Source organism: Ambystoma mexicanum, chromosome 2p (assembly GCF_040938575.1).
Source record: "Ambystoma mexicanum isolate Mex_15411 chromosome 2p, UKY_AmexF1_1, whole genome shotgun sequence".
Lineage (NCBI taxonomy): Eukaryota > Metazoa > Chordata > Amphibia > Caudata > Ambystomatidae > Ambystoma > Ambystoma mexicanum.
The window spans coordinates 230,663,550-230,677,012 of NC_090923.1; the positions used below are offsets into that span (position 1 = coordinate 230,663,550).

Genomic DNA, 13,463 nt, shown 5'->3' on the forward strand with positions numbered 1-13,463 from the left:
GCATAGTGAGCAAGGGGTCCACGTCTGAGTTCCCCCAGGTAACTAGGGTGACCAACCCCAAGTTCCTTGAAAAAATACAAAAAAGGTAGCGGGCGGAACAAAGACTGATATACAAATGGATATTCCTCCTTTGTGAAAAGTGCAGTGAGCAAAAAGGCGCTGCTACCTTTTTTGTATTCCTGCAACACACATAACCTGTCTTCCATTTATTCATTTTTTATAGACCTCTTTTCCTTGTTTTGACTCCCCTCTATCTCCCTCCCCCTGTTGGCTGCAGTGTTCACCTGACTGTGTGCCGGTCTGTGCCTTTCTTTCCCCACCGACACAGGTGCAAAGGTTTGAAAAAATGTCTAAGCCCGCCCCCTTTTTTAGTCTGTTTGCAGGAAAGCAGCGTGTTTGAGTTCAATGCAACATTCTTCAGGAGGTGTTGTTTTGTTGCCTATCTGGTTTGGGGGGAGATTTCTCTGTCTTTTTTTGTTCCCCTTCATCCCTGCCTCACTCCCAGTTAATTTTCTGCTGTCCCCCATGTAGGCTGGGTTTGGGAGTTGAGGTGTTGTGTGTCTCATCGCTGTTTGACAACATGAATTCCAGCCCAGCCCATTCCATTCCTGTTTGTGATTCCGTTCCCTTGGTTCTGATCTGGGTTTTCTTAGTTTCCCCTGGGTGCATTGTGGAAGTTGCGGTTCTGAAATGGAAACGAGAGAAGACTGTTGCATGCCAATTTACAGTACGGAACTGGCCAAAGTGGTACTGACAGTAACATTCATAGCACTTGGGGTGGGTCCATTCCCCAACTTTCCCTTCCTGTCTCTTGGACAAGGCAGGCTGTTGCCCCTGGTCTATGCAACCCTCCTGTTCCAGGTCTGGAGTGGTCCCAGGTCCCCCTGGCCGGGTTTGTCCTCTGATCCCGTCACACCACATAGTCATCAATGCAGGGAACTTGCACATGGGGAAAAGGTACATGGTGTTACCTGAGGGGCCGAATGGGTCTAAGTGGGCACATATTGCATTTGTATATCTGGTGAGGTTTCAGATGATAGAGCTTTAGGGAAATGTAAGGTAAACCAGACAGAATACAGGGGAAAATACAGGTACCACTTGCTGGAGTGACCGGATGGGAATTTTTGTATCACAGCTTAATTCCCATACAATCCCCTAGCGTTTGCCACCATACTGGAGTTGCTAGCTCAGGGTATCAGAGAAATGAGGTATAACATGGGTCACGCCCGCTCTCTTCTCGATCTCCACAAGTTCCCCAAATCTAGCTGTTTGAGAACTCTCTCATCCCTCTGGTTAAATTACAGGTTCACCCGGTTGACCCAGCCCTCCTCTGTGATTTGCCATCCAGTGAGCGTCCATACTCGCACATATGACGGGGATAGCACAGAAATAGCAACGGGTATCGGGCAGAAAACAAGATCTATCAGCAGAGAAAAGTCATTTTTAAAGTCCTATAACTTGCATTTGACATGACTATGGAAACTCAACTACAAGGCAACAATGATTTGTATGCCAGAATTCTGGTAATGTGGCAAGTTCAATTGATTGATGACTTGAAGCCAAGAAGGCATCAATATTCTACAAAGTTCTAAAGGATTAGCTGACAACCGCTTTGGCCACATTCCCATAACGATGTATTGTATATTGTGAGCTGTTGGCCATAGTTTTGTAATTAGACGAGAGGCTTTCCAATAAACTGGGTGAGCACTGCAACCAAATAAACACGTTTCCCTCTTCAACTAGGAGTTCATTGACCCTGCTTGCTCTTTGAAAAAGCAACCGTTTCAGAACACAGGCAAGTAGGAGAAATGCAGAGTCCTTCTTACTGGAGGAGAGCATGTAGGTTAATTGGATGTAGGCCTCTGATTCAGAAAACGTTGATGCTTCTTAGGGTACTTCCTCAAAAACAATGTTTAGCTGCATCAGGGACCACGATTGAGCTTAATCGTTTCTCATTGCCAAATGTTGACTGATGCCGCACAGAGAGAGGGATGCTCCCATAACCCCTTAAACATTGGAGTACGAGACTAGTTATTGATAGCCATCATGATTGATTCAATGCTACAGACAGTTTCATGGATTTCTTTTTGTAGTCCTCTACCCAACTAAAAAGACAAATATCGTTATTTTCACTAATCGTGACTAGGGGTAAAAGAAATCCCATCTAGTGCATTGTGACAAGGAGTAATTCAATATTGTATCCATATAAGCTACTACAAAACATTGCTTTCCATCCCTCACTCTCCTTCCCCATGAAGGCAACATGTCCATTGTCCACAAACAATCTCCTGAAAATCATAAGCTGTTGATGGTTTGACTTTACCTCAGGAACTATTCAAACAGTCCCAGGATGAATCTATGGATGAAAGGGGTTTGACCACAACAGCAGCCCTTCATTATCATTCCAGGGATCCTGAGTTTGGTCGTTCGCATCTTACATCACATCTTTCACTACATATCTTCCTCAATATGATTTTATCCAAGAGGGGCTCTACGTTACGTACACTGTGATGCTGGAAATGCATTGGAGGGACAGAGCCTCCCTGTCCTTGTTCTGTAGTCCTTTTTCGTGTATGTTCTGTGTTATTTTCTGCCCAGGAGTCCATGTGGGACTCTTGGCCATTCAGCTCTTCCTCTTTTTGGTTTGGTGCACAGACCCTTGGGATACCGTTATGGCACCCATGGGTGGGGTACAACCCTCTACCCCTAGTGTATGTTTTTGGGCACCTGTGTGCGGCCCACAGAGCAGGGTATGGGCTGGTGGCAGCTCCATGCTGAATTTGACAGGTGCTCTGAGTATCCTCCATGTTGGGAGACCCAGGCCCTGCCATTAGAATCAGTTGATTCCTTATAGGAGACAAGATGGCCCCCATGGCCTCTTGCTTACTATTGCCTATTATCTTGTTGTTCCTGAAGTCCTGAGAAGCCCTGACTCTGTTCCTTCCCCCTGACTGGCTGTTGGGTGGAAGTTCCATACATGGTATTGTGGGAGAAGTCCAGGCCAGACTGGCTGGAGCCTTCCCAGTGACTGTATGTTGTGGGTACACCCTGTGGATGGGACCGGAGTGAATGGAGTGGATGACTAACTTGCACTTCTTGTTATGGGTGTCTAGTTTCTGGTATGTGACACAAAAACTGAGACAGCCCTGCCCCGAAACTGGTATGAATGCAGTGTGGAGTGCTGAATGGCTGGGTACTTGGCCCAATACACATTTCTTGTTGTGAGTGTCTGAGAGGGAGGAGGATGGCCTGAATGCACTGCAAGCCTGATTGGCTGCCAGTCTGCTGAATGCCCTTCTGAGTGATTAGTTGCCTGAGGTGACCCGGGAGAATGAATGAGAGTCCAAACAGTATAACTGATGCTTAATCTCGAACTCGAGCCCGAAAAAGAAGGTTGACTGCTGTTACTTTCACTGCAATCCGAAAACTGCTGTGCCGTCAAAACTGATCCAAGAGAGGACCTAGCTAGGAGACCTCTTCCTGAGCTACGAGGGACCATCGTACACCGCTAACCGCTAACCTTCGCCAAAGTTCCCTGGAAGTCAGACCCTCGACAGGCTGCCAACCTGAGACTGGGACCGCCGAGGTGATTGAAGAGAAGCATTGGACAGCCGTCCACCGTCGTCGACCAGGGTTTGCAGGTTTGCTATAACCGTTGGAGGCCCGTCGAAGCTGTGTTGCCCAGAAGGGAGGAACCGCTTGACGCTGAGCCGCCGACGGCCGTCGCCACCGACGACCAGAGCCTCAATGCTCAATGTGATTAAGACACTTTGAATCCAAGGACACGCTCACCTGCACCGTCGACCACTTTGTCCCGCCATAGAAAGTCGAGGCCGCCACCGTGCTGAGGAGCATCCGCTAGTGGGTTTCCCGCCAACCAAAGACAGCAGTGACGCCGGACGACTCAATGCCCTTGCTGGGCCAAAGTTCTTCAGTGACTCTTTGCGGCAAAGAACTATTGCCGTTGAGGCGCACCGCATGCCTCATCCTCACAAGATGTCCACGACCGATAGTTGACAAGCACCGCCAGGACAGAAGCCGCAGCCTCAGCGCCTTTGTTCACCATTTCTTCAAGGCAACTCGACGATTCTTGGCTCCTGTCTTAAAGGGAGCCGCTCAAGAAGGGTCCGTCGACGACCTGATGTCAAACTCTGCTATTCCAGGTACATTGGGGTGGTAGAACTATTTAGAAGGAAATAAGATTCATATGAACAATATATGGACTGGGCTTGTATGATATCTTTATTTACAGGTTACCCAGTTGGGGGGATCCTCACACAGAACTGTGTCTAGGTAACGGGCCAGTATTCTGCCTATTGTTTTAACCAGCCTGCTTTCCTCTTATGTCTATTGTTGGTTCACTTTATTAACTGATTTGTATGACATTTTAACTGATTACGGGTAATGCATGTTAATGGATCAAAGAGCAATTGTGGTACTTCATAGAAACTGTATATATTTACCATTTTAGATTAACTTAAGCACAAAGTGTGTTATTGTGATTGTGTACATAATCAAAGCCTTATTTATATAAAGACTGTGTTTTCACTAACCGTTTGTGGACATTCCTTTGTGGGTGCTTGGGGACTACACTATACTTAAGAACCAGCCTGCATCACCTCCTGAGAGCTTAAGCCTTGATTGCTCGCCCATAGCTACCGAATAGAGAATCTTGACTGGGGTGCTCTCTGCTTCCACTCTGCCATATAGAGAGCAGGAGTACAGACACCCCCTCCAGTATTTACATACAAAAACTGAAATCCTTCAATGGTCTGAAAGTAGACCATATCGGATAGTAGCCAAGAAACCTACAAAGTCCCACTGCACAGGTTCTTCATACATTCTATTTATTTGGAGAAATACACTCTACCAGAGCAAACATTTTGGCAGAATTATCATTGGTTTGTTTTTGCCACTTGTTAAAGGGGAACTCGCATACACAGTCTTCAAGTTGGACACTTCCCAACACAGCCGGCCTCGGATGACAACCTAGATGATGTCACTCAGGATATAGGGCAACCATGGCCTAGCAAATATGGCCACATGGTCCTATATGTTCTTTCCAGGGACCCGAGTAGATTAGATAAGTCCCAGGACTGTCAAACAGGCAGGAGGAGGGATCGTTCCTTTTTCATGTTGGGTCCAGATGGTTACCTTACAGATGGTTCTAATTCAGAGCAGTGAGAGTTTTTACGATTTATGAAACTGTATTTCTTTAGAAAATGGTTAGCAAATTCCAGTTTTTACTTTTATGTTGCCTGACCAAAACTAGTTTAATCTTTGGGAATGGGGTCTTCCTGAAGGCTCATTAGTGCTTGAACAGATTTAGTGTGATGTTTGGTGTATTTGTATAATTTTGTGAAGACTGTATAATTGGGACTTCGGATCTACAGTGCCCTTTCGATTGCAGGAGTTTGATTGTCACTGCTGCTTCTGAATATTTGCATACTACAACTGTCTGCATGGCCTTCGAGGGCCTCAGCAGCCTTGCAGTATTTGTATCTAGGCCCAGTTTGTGACAGGCTCATTAGGCCCTACGTACATATAGATCCCTTTATTGTAACTGTGCATCACCCCCCTTTTGTGAGATCATATTAAAAATGTGTTATTGATATGACAGCACAAAGACAGTCCCCCATTGGTGTACTTGTAGCGTCTCCCCTCCTTTTTCTGCTGTTAAACAAAAAGATCTATGCCCAAGTGGGCTAATGGGCTGCTCCAGACGTCGTGACAGGCTGTTTGTGGGGGCAGCTTCTTTGCTCTGCTGCGCATGTGTTCTGACAGCTGCGCTCTGACATAAGAAGCCATCAGCAGAAGGCACTGTGCATACAGACATGTGGCACAAAACCAGATTTCAGAACAGGGCTTGCTTCCAAGCGGTTTCTTTTTGTACAAATACCGTCATTTTAGAGTAAAAATATGATAATGTTTAGTGTTGCATTTCTAGTAAATAATTCTACAGATCTGTTCTTTGTGCCTGCATTTCTCCAAACACTACTCTTCTGTGGAGTTAATACATCATCCCTTTTATAGGAATAAAACCAGTGAAAGACCTTGTTTTAATTCCTGGTTTACCAATTCATTGTTCAGCATTTTCTATCCTCTTCTCGTTATACCAGATTGTAGCTCAATGGGTTTTGTTGTGAATGTGTCTATCCGTAGTTGTGTTTCCTTATGATACTGTTTCACACAAAGGAGATGTTTGTCTAGCGTCATTTCAAGTTGAGATATTTGGTATAACAAAAACATGCATTTCTGTGTGGGTTGAAGTGAGATTTCTTCCCACCTAAATGGTACTAGATCTAAGATTGGACGTACATCTGAACATGTGAGTGAAGTGTGCATTTTGTGTAGGGTGTCCTGCCTTGCCGTGCGTCTTTGCTTACCTGGAATTGGGGGATTAATGGAGAAGCAACGTCTCGACCCTATAGCGACTGACTAACACGTGATTTACAATGCAACACTCTTAGATTTCAAGGATTTGTATTAATATTTCAAGCAAGTTATCTTATGTTTGGCTCTGGATAAATTATAACGCACCCTTTCTGCAGTTAATCTTCCGCACAGTTCTCGGGGTGCTGCAATCTTTATTCACAGTGACTAGTTTTCAGTCTCTGTAGTTACTATATTTCCCAGTAGGCAATTGCTATGATTTTATGCTAAGTCTCTTGGGCCTCGGTTCAAACTATTATTCCCACCATGCGATTGTTTTCTTGTGATTAGTTAGTGCTGTAGTCCACAATGTGTCCTTTTTCCAGCCCAGTCTCGCAAATTTAAAATTAAATTAGGATTAGAGAGCCTACTGTGCCATTGTTATTTCCTTGCATTTTGTTCTTGTTTGCTGTTGCCATCAAACATGTGAATTATATCTTGAGTTATCGTATTCATGCAATACTCTTGGCTAAGGCCAAAGAGAGTTCATTGTTATCAGTGCTACTCTTAGTCTCTGTAACTCGTTTCTGCCTTGACAATTGAAAACTGTAACACTGTCTCTCTTTGCCCTATTATTCCTAAAGGGTCGTCAATGACAGTTTGCCCACTTCCTCCTTGGGTTACTAAGTTAACATGGCATTACCCCATGCAACAGAATTCTGAGCGGGTCTATTTTCCTCTCCCTGCTCCCTCCACCTCCGCTTTGGATGTTCCTCAATAGGTCATGTTGCTCAATATTAGTCTGCACGCTGTTTCGGTTTCTTCTTGTTCCAGTAGACGAGCTACCTCTTCATGTTCTCACATTCCCAGCTGCTCACCCAGACTTGGCTTTGCTGTGGTGCTTTGAAGCATGGCCTGTTTGGCCCTCCTGGTATTGCGTCTCTTCTCCATCACTGGTGTTCTTCTCTTTATGTCTAATCTAATTGGTAGTTCCATGTTATGAGCTCACTATTTTACTGCGCTCGCTAGCATCTCAGGCCTCAAAGTCTAAAAAAGAAAAATCTGGATCGGCATTACCATGGTCACTGGACTCTCCTCCTCCTGCTTCCAACTCTGGTTCTGCTCTTTCTGCATTTTCTACAGGTTGATGTTCATATTCTCTGTTACTGGCACCTGGCATTCTAGCCTGTCCAGAAACAGGGAAAAGGCTCACATTGGTGCAATGTAATCTCCAACTCATCACAGGAGGTGGCAATTTACTTATGTTTGTCTATGGTATGCAATGGCTTGAGACCCTTGGAACATGCCATGACCAAGTCATACTCTTGAGTAGAGGCGGCTTAGTCATGTTCCAGTATCAGTGGCTGAAAGTGGTCTGATCATGTTCCCATCTCAGTGGCTGAAGGCAGCCTTGTCATGTTCCATTCTCAGTAGTTGACGGTGAGTCTCTAGATGTTCCAGCCTCACTGGGTGAAGGCAGACTGGTCATGTTCCAGCCTTACTGGGTGAAGGCGGTCTGGCAATATTTCAGTGTTGGTGGTTGGAGACAGACTGATCAGGTTCCAGTCTCAGTGGCTGAAGGCGGATTGGTCGTGTTCCAGCCTCGATGGATAAATGCAGACTGGTTGTATTCCAGCCTCGATGGATGAATGCGGGCTTGTCATGTTCCAGTCTGAGTGGCTGAAGACGGACTGATTGGGTTTCAGTCTCACTGGCTGAAGGTGGACTGGTCATCTTCCATCATCAGTGGCTGAAGGCAGTCTAGTCAGGTTCCAGTCTCAGTGGCTGTGTTTACGGCAGGTTGTTCCAGCCTCACTAGCTGAAGGCGGACTGGCCATGTTCCAGCCTCACTGTGTGAAGACTATGACTGGTCATGTTCCATCCTCCCTGGGTGAAGACTGACTGGTCATGTTCCTGCCTCCCTGGCTGTAGACTGACTGGCCATGTTCCAGCCTCACTGTGTGAAGACTGTGACTGGCCATGTTCCAGCCTCACTGTGTGAAGACTGTGACTGGTCATGTTCCATCCTCCCTGGGTGAAGACTGACTGGTCATGTTCCATCCTCCCTGGGTGAAGACTGACTGGTCATGTTCCCGCCTCACTTGCTGAATGTGATTTGGTCATGTTCCCACCTCAGTGGCTGAAGGCGGACTCATTAGTTTTCAGTCTCTGGCTGAATGCAATCTGGTCAGATGCCAATCTCAGTGGATGAAAGTGGCTGTGTCGTGGAAACTGGGTGGTCAACCCTCAGTGTTTAAAGTGGTCCTGTTCTCTTGAAGTTTGCTATTGAAAATGTTATTTTCAGTGTTTTAATATCAGCAAATGTAGCTGTTTTAGCTAGTTTGCAGTCCCAGTCATAGCCTATGGCGGTAACCCGTTGTTTTCACGACAGCAATTACTTTGAAGTAATTACTTCGAAATTACTTCGATAAATATAGATAGTTGTGGTTTAAGCAGTTAAAAATGGTTTGGGGAGGTTTCGGGTAGGGGTAGTAGTGAAGGGTAGGGGGAGCACCCAAAATAAAAAATGAATGAAAAGAAGTAAATATTCAAAGTAATTACTTCGAAATAAAATACAGCTAAGTAATTTGTGTCGTTAAAATAACCTGGAACCCCGATGGCTTGGTCAGGTTTGTGTCTCTGTAGCTAAATATTAACTGGTCAGTTTCTTGGCTCAGTGACTGAAATTGTCCACCCGGGTTCCAGTTTATTACCAGACTAGACTTTATTTGGATTGTTAAAGTGAAGTAGGACATGTTGCATTGTGTCCTCTGATCTCAGTGGTTTGCTGGACCAATGTCTATGCAGACACTCGGGTGCATCCCATGGATTGTGCTCACAGGGTGCTGCCTTCCCTTTTGTCTCCATATGAATCTCATCGGGGTTTCCACCACCCACAAACCACCAGTTGAGTAATTGTTTCCCATCACCCTTTAAGCAATTTAGGGATTGAAGCAGCCCTTCAGTCCTTTCCATTATGGACTATCCCTTTTGATAAAGCTAAATGCTCCAGAATTTTCCAGGAATGTTCCCAACTACATTGTTGTATTGTATTCAGTTGATCTGCTCAATAGACTAACCCCGGCTCCCAGATCAGAGCCTCCCCCTTCTTGCACCAACTGTCACCCTGGTGCAAAGCAGCACTTGGAATATAGAACTATCTAATGTGCGATGCACCCGCTTCATTAGCTACTACCTTATATTCTCCCAATTGCACGCTGTAGTATACTATGCAATTTAACAGTAATCATACTACCACCCGAGGGGGCGTGGCTTGGCGGCCATGCAAGCGTGAGCAGACTCTGAGAGGCTCCCACTAGATCCGACTAACGATCCTGAGAAAGGCGAAAATACAGCATAGAAAACCGAACAAACGCCAGGAAAAGGCACCGGAAGACCCAAGGCACACACGGGAGAAGACCCGAGGAAAAACGGAGGTCGGAAGAGTGAAAACGGGAAGAGGGAGAGAAGCGCGGCACCACCAACAAAATGGCGGGCGCACAACGCTGAAATAGCGACCCGCGTCCCAACACATGAAGAAAGACCGAAGGAGAAGAGCGGTGCCGGGTGAGATAGCCGGCCAACATCCAGCCCAGGCAGGACCGGAGTACCACCAGAGCGGCGGAAACACGAGGCAGCAACCGCAGCAGGTGGAGGAAGAACCCGAGACAACATTACACGCAGCAACGCGGTACCGAACCGGAGAAGGTAAAGACGGCGTGGCTCAAGAACAGGAGGCGGCCCATAGATCGGACTGAAGGAGAGCCCTTCCCTGCCGACGCGGAGGTGAGCAACAGCAACGGAGACCCAGCAGAGCAACGAGGGATCCCGAAAGGCGAGGCAGTGGAGAACGTGAGGCAGCCCACAGACCGGACCGAAGAAGAGCCCTTCTCTGCCGACGCGGAGGTGAGCCCGAGGGGCGAGGTAGTGAAGAACGGGAGGCGGCCCACAGACCGGACCGAAGAAGAGCCCTCCCCTGTCGACGCGGAGGTGTGCAGCAGCAGCGGAGACCCAGCAGAGCGACGAGGGAACCCGAGAGGCGAGGCAGTGGAGAACGTAAGACGGCTCACAGACCGGACCGAAGAAGAGCTCTTCCCTGCCGACGCGGAGGTGTGCAGCAGCAGCGGAGACCCAGCAGAGCGACGAGGGAACCCGAGAGGCGAGGCAGTGGAGAACGTAAGACGGCTCACAGACCGGACCGAAGAAGAGCCCTTCCCTGCCGACGCGGAGGTGAGCCCGAGGGGCGAGGTAGTGAAGAACGGGTGGCGGCCCACAGACCGGACCGAAGAAGAGCCCTCCCCTGCCGACGCGGAGGTGTGCAGCAGCAGCGGAGACCCAGCAGAGCGACGAGGGAACCTGAGAGGCGAGGCAGTGGAGAACGTAAGACGGCTCACAGACCGGACCGAAGAAGAGCCCTTCCCTGCAGACGTGGAGGTGAACTACAGCAGCGGAGATCCAGCAGAGCAACGAGAGATCCCAAGAGGCGAGGCAGCGGAGGACGAGAGGCGGTCTACAGACCAGACCGAAAAGAGCCCTTCCCTGCCGGTACAGAGCGGAGCCGAGGGAGACAGCGGACCAACACCCGGCCCAAGCAGGACCGGAGCACCACCCCGAGCGGCGGAAGGACAAGGTACCGACGGCAGCAGGCGAAGGAGGAGCCCGAGCACTGCAAGAAATCGCGTGGCACCGAACTGGAGAAGGTAAAAACGTCGCGACCCATGAATGAGAGGCGGCCCACAGATCGGACCGAAGAAGAGCCCTCCCCTGCCGACGCGGAGGTGAGCAGCAGCAGCGGAGACCCGGCAGAGCAGCGAGAGATCCTGAGAGGTGAGGCAGCGCCGAGTCATCAGAACGAAGACCGGGGAAACAAGAGACAGACTGCGGAGCCTGCGAGGGGAGCAGAGGCCCAACAAGGACAGCACAGAAGAGAGAGGTAGCCACCGACATAACGAGGTGTGGGAAAAAAAAAAATAAATACACACAGACCCAGACCCCGGCCCAATCGGCTGCCCCAAAGACCACTAGTAAGCGGGTGAGAGAACATAACTCACGAGGCAGTACCTCAACAGTAACTACGAGCCACAAATCCACCCGACACGACGGACCCCCCGCCATAACACCAGAACAAAGGCAGAGACTAGGGGAAGGGCCGCCCCACGCTAAACACAGACTGCAAGTACCCACAGGCGTGCGGGAAGAGAACACTACAGAGAGACACGGCAAACGGACAACGGGGGAAAAGAAACAGAAGGAAGACGCTCACTAAAAGCCAACACACGCAGGAAAGTGCGAAAGTGAGTGCGAGGACCGTGTAAGAACTCACCGAAGCGCAAACAGACCCTGACCAAGCAGGACCTAACTGCAAGCCAAGAGTAGCAGGTACCAGCATGCCAGACAAGCCAAAAAGCGGCAGAGGAAGACAAACAGTCATGGAGACATTTGCCCGCAAAAGTGATGACCAGCAACCGGAGGCAGGGGAGAAAGCTACGCCGGAGCCATACGCCACGCAAGGAGAGATCAGGCAAGTGGAAGGCAGCATATTAGAAGCCATAGGGGCGTTAAAGACGTCGATAGAAGGCAAACTGGACGCAGTGATGGTGGATGTAGGACTCCTCAGACAAGATACGAGGAACCTGGCGGAGAGGATGACAACAGTAGAACAACAAGTACAGAGCAACTCAGTGGAAGTAACCACCTCGCGAACACAAATGTCGGAGGCACTGGAGAGAATCAATATACTAGAACGCAGAGCTGAAGACGCAGAAGGCAGGGCCCGGCGCAACAACGTACGCATAGTGGGGCTGCCAGAGGGGGAGGAAGGTAGAGACCCCACGAACTACATAGAGAACCTCCCGATCCAAGAAGTGGGAGCTGAGACCCTGTCCCAAGGCTTCGTAGTAGAGAGGGCACACCGGGCGCTAACTAGGAAACCGCGCCCAGGAGCACCACCAAGACCAATGATAGCAAAAATCATGAACTTCAAGGACAGGGAAAAAATCCTGACTTTCTCAAGAGAAGGAGGGAACATAACAAGAAACGGGGCCAGGATAACAATATATCCAGACTATACGGTTCTCGTACAAAGACAGAGAGCCCAGTTCTGGCAGACCAAAGAGCGCCTTCGAGCGGCAGGGGTGAAATTCATGCTGCTGTACCCAGCCAAACTAAAAATACTGCATGACGGAAAGACACAGATCTTCAAGACAACGACCGACGCCCAGGAGTGGATGGACCAACGAGGGATTCCGCAGTTAGCAGAGAGAAATGAGCGAAACAGAAACCCCCCCCGGCAAAACAGGGACTAGAACTGAACATGACATGCGAATCCAACACTACGGGAACAAGGCGGTAGAGACACCCTACCGGGAAATAACGAAATGGGGAAACCGACAGCCTCCAAGTTGAAAAGCCTACAGTAAAGAGACTTACAAAGGGAGCACAAGACTCGGGGAAGTGGAACCGCCAAGACCCACAGAGAAACCCCAGTAAAAACAAAGTCTATAGTGTCAGTTTCAAGACACTACGCCGCGACAGGCATGCCCGAGGAGGAAGAAGCGGCACCTGGAGAGCGGTGGAGCCCGAGCAGATGGGGGGAGGCTGGGCGTTTGTTGATGTTATTTAGGTTAATAGTTATAATAGTTCGAAAGTTAAGGCTAAGCCCGCAAGGAAAGAAGAAGAGCAGAAAAGGAAACAACAGTTGTCACACACAAAGAATCGGCACGAAAAGCAAATTCAGGGAGCAGCACCCACAAACAAAGAGCTGGTGGAAAGCACAAGGTAAGACCGTCCACAACAGAGTGCAGCCAACAGCAAGAGAACCAACCCGAGAAAGCGGACGAATAGACGATTCAAAACTCAACAGCCAGAGAAAGGGACACAAATCCCCGACAAGAGCAAACCAAGAGAATAAGACACTGAGCGGGCCCATGGGAAAAAACAGACCGCGAGCGCTAATCCCCACAAGGACCGAGATGACCTGAGGATTGTCACGTGGAACGTCAGAGGGATGAATGCATATGTCAAGAGGCTGAGAATTTATACCTGGTTGAACAAAACGAGGACCCACATTGCATTGTTGCAGGAAACGCACC

General features: G+C 48.6%; 1 protein-coding gene across 3 annotated transcripts in view; it reads left to right on the forward strand.

Moving 5' to 3' along the window:
- SUMF1 (sulfatase modifying factor 1) overlaps positions 1-13,463 on the forward strand; it is a 901,271-nt gene that overhangs the window by 691,021 nt on the left and 196,787 nt on the right. The gene's annotated exons all lie outside the window — the stretch shown is intronic.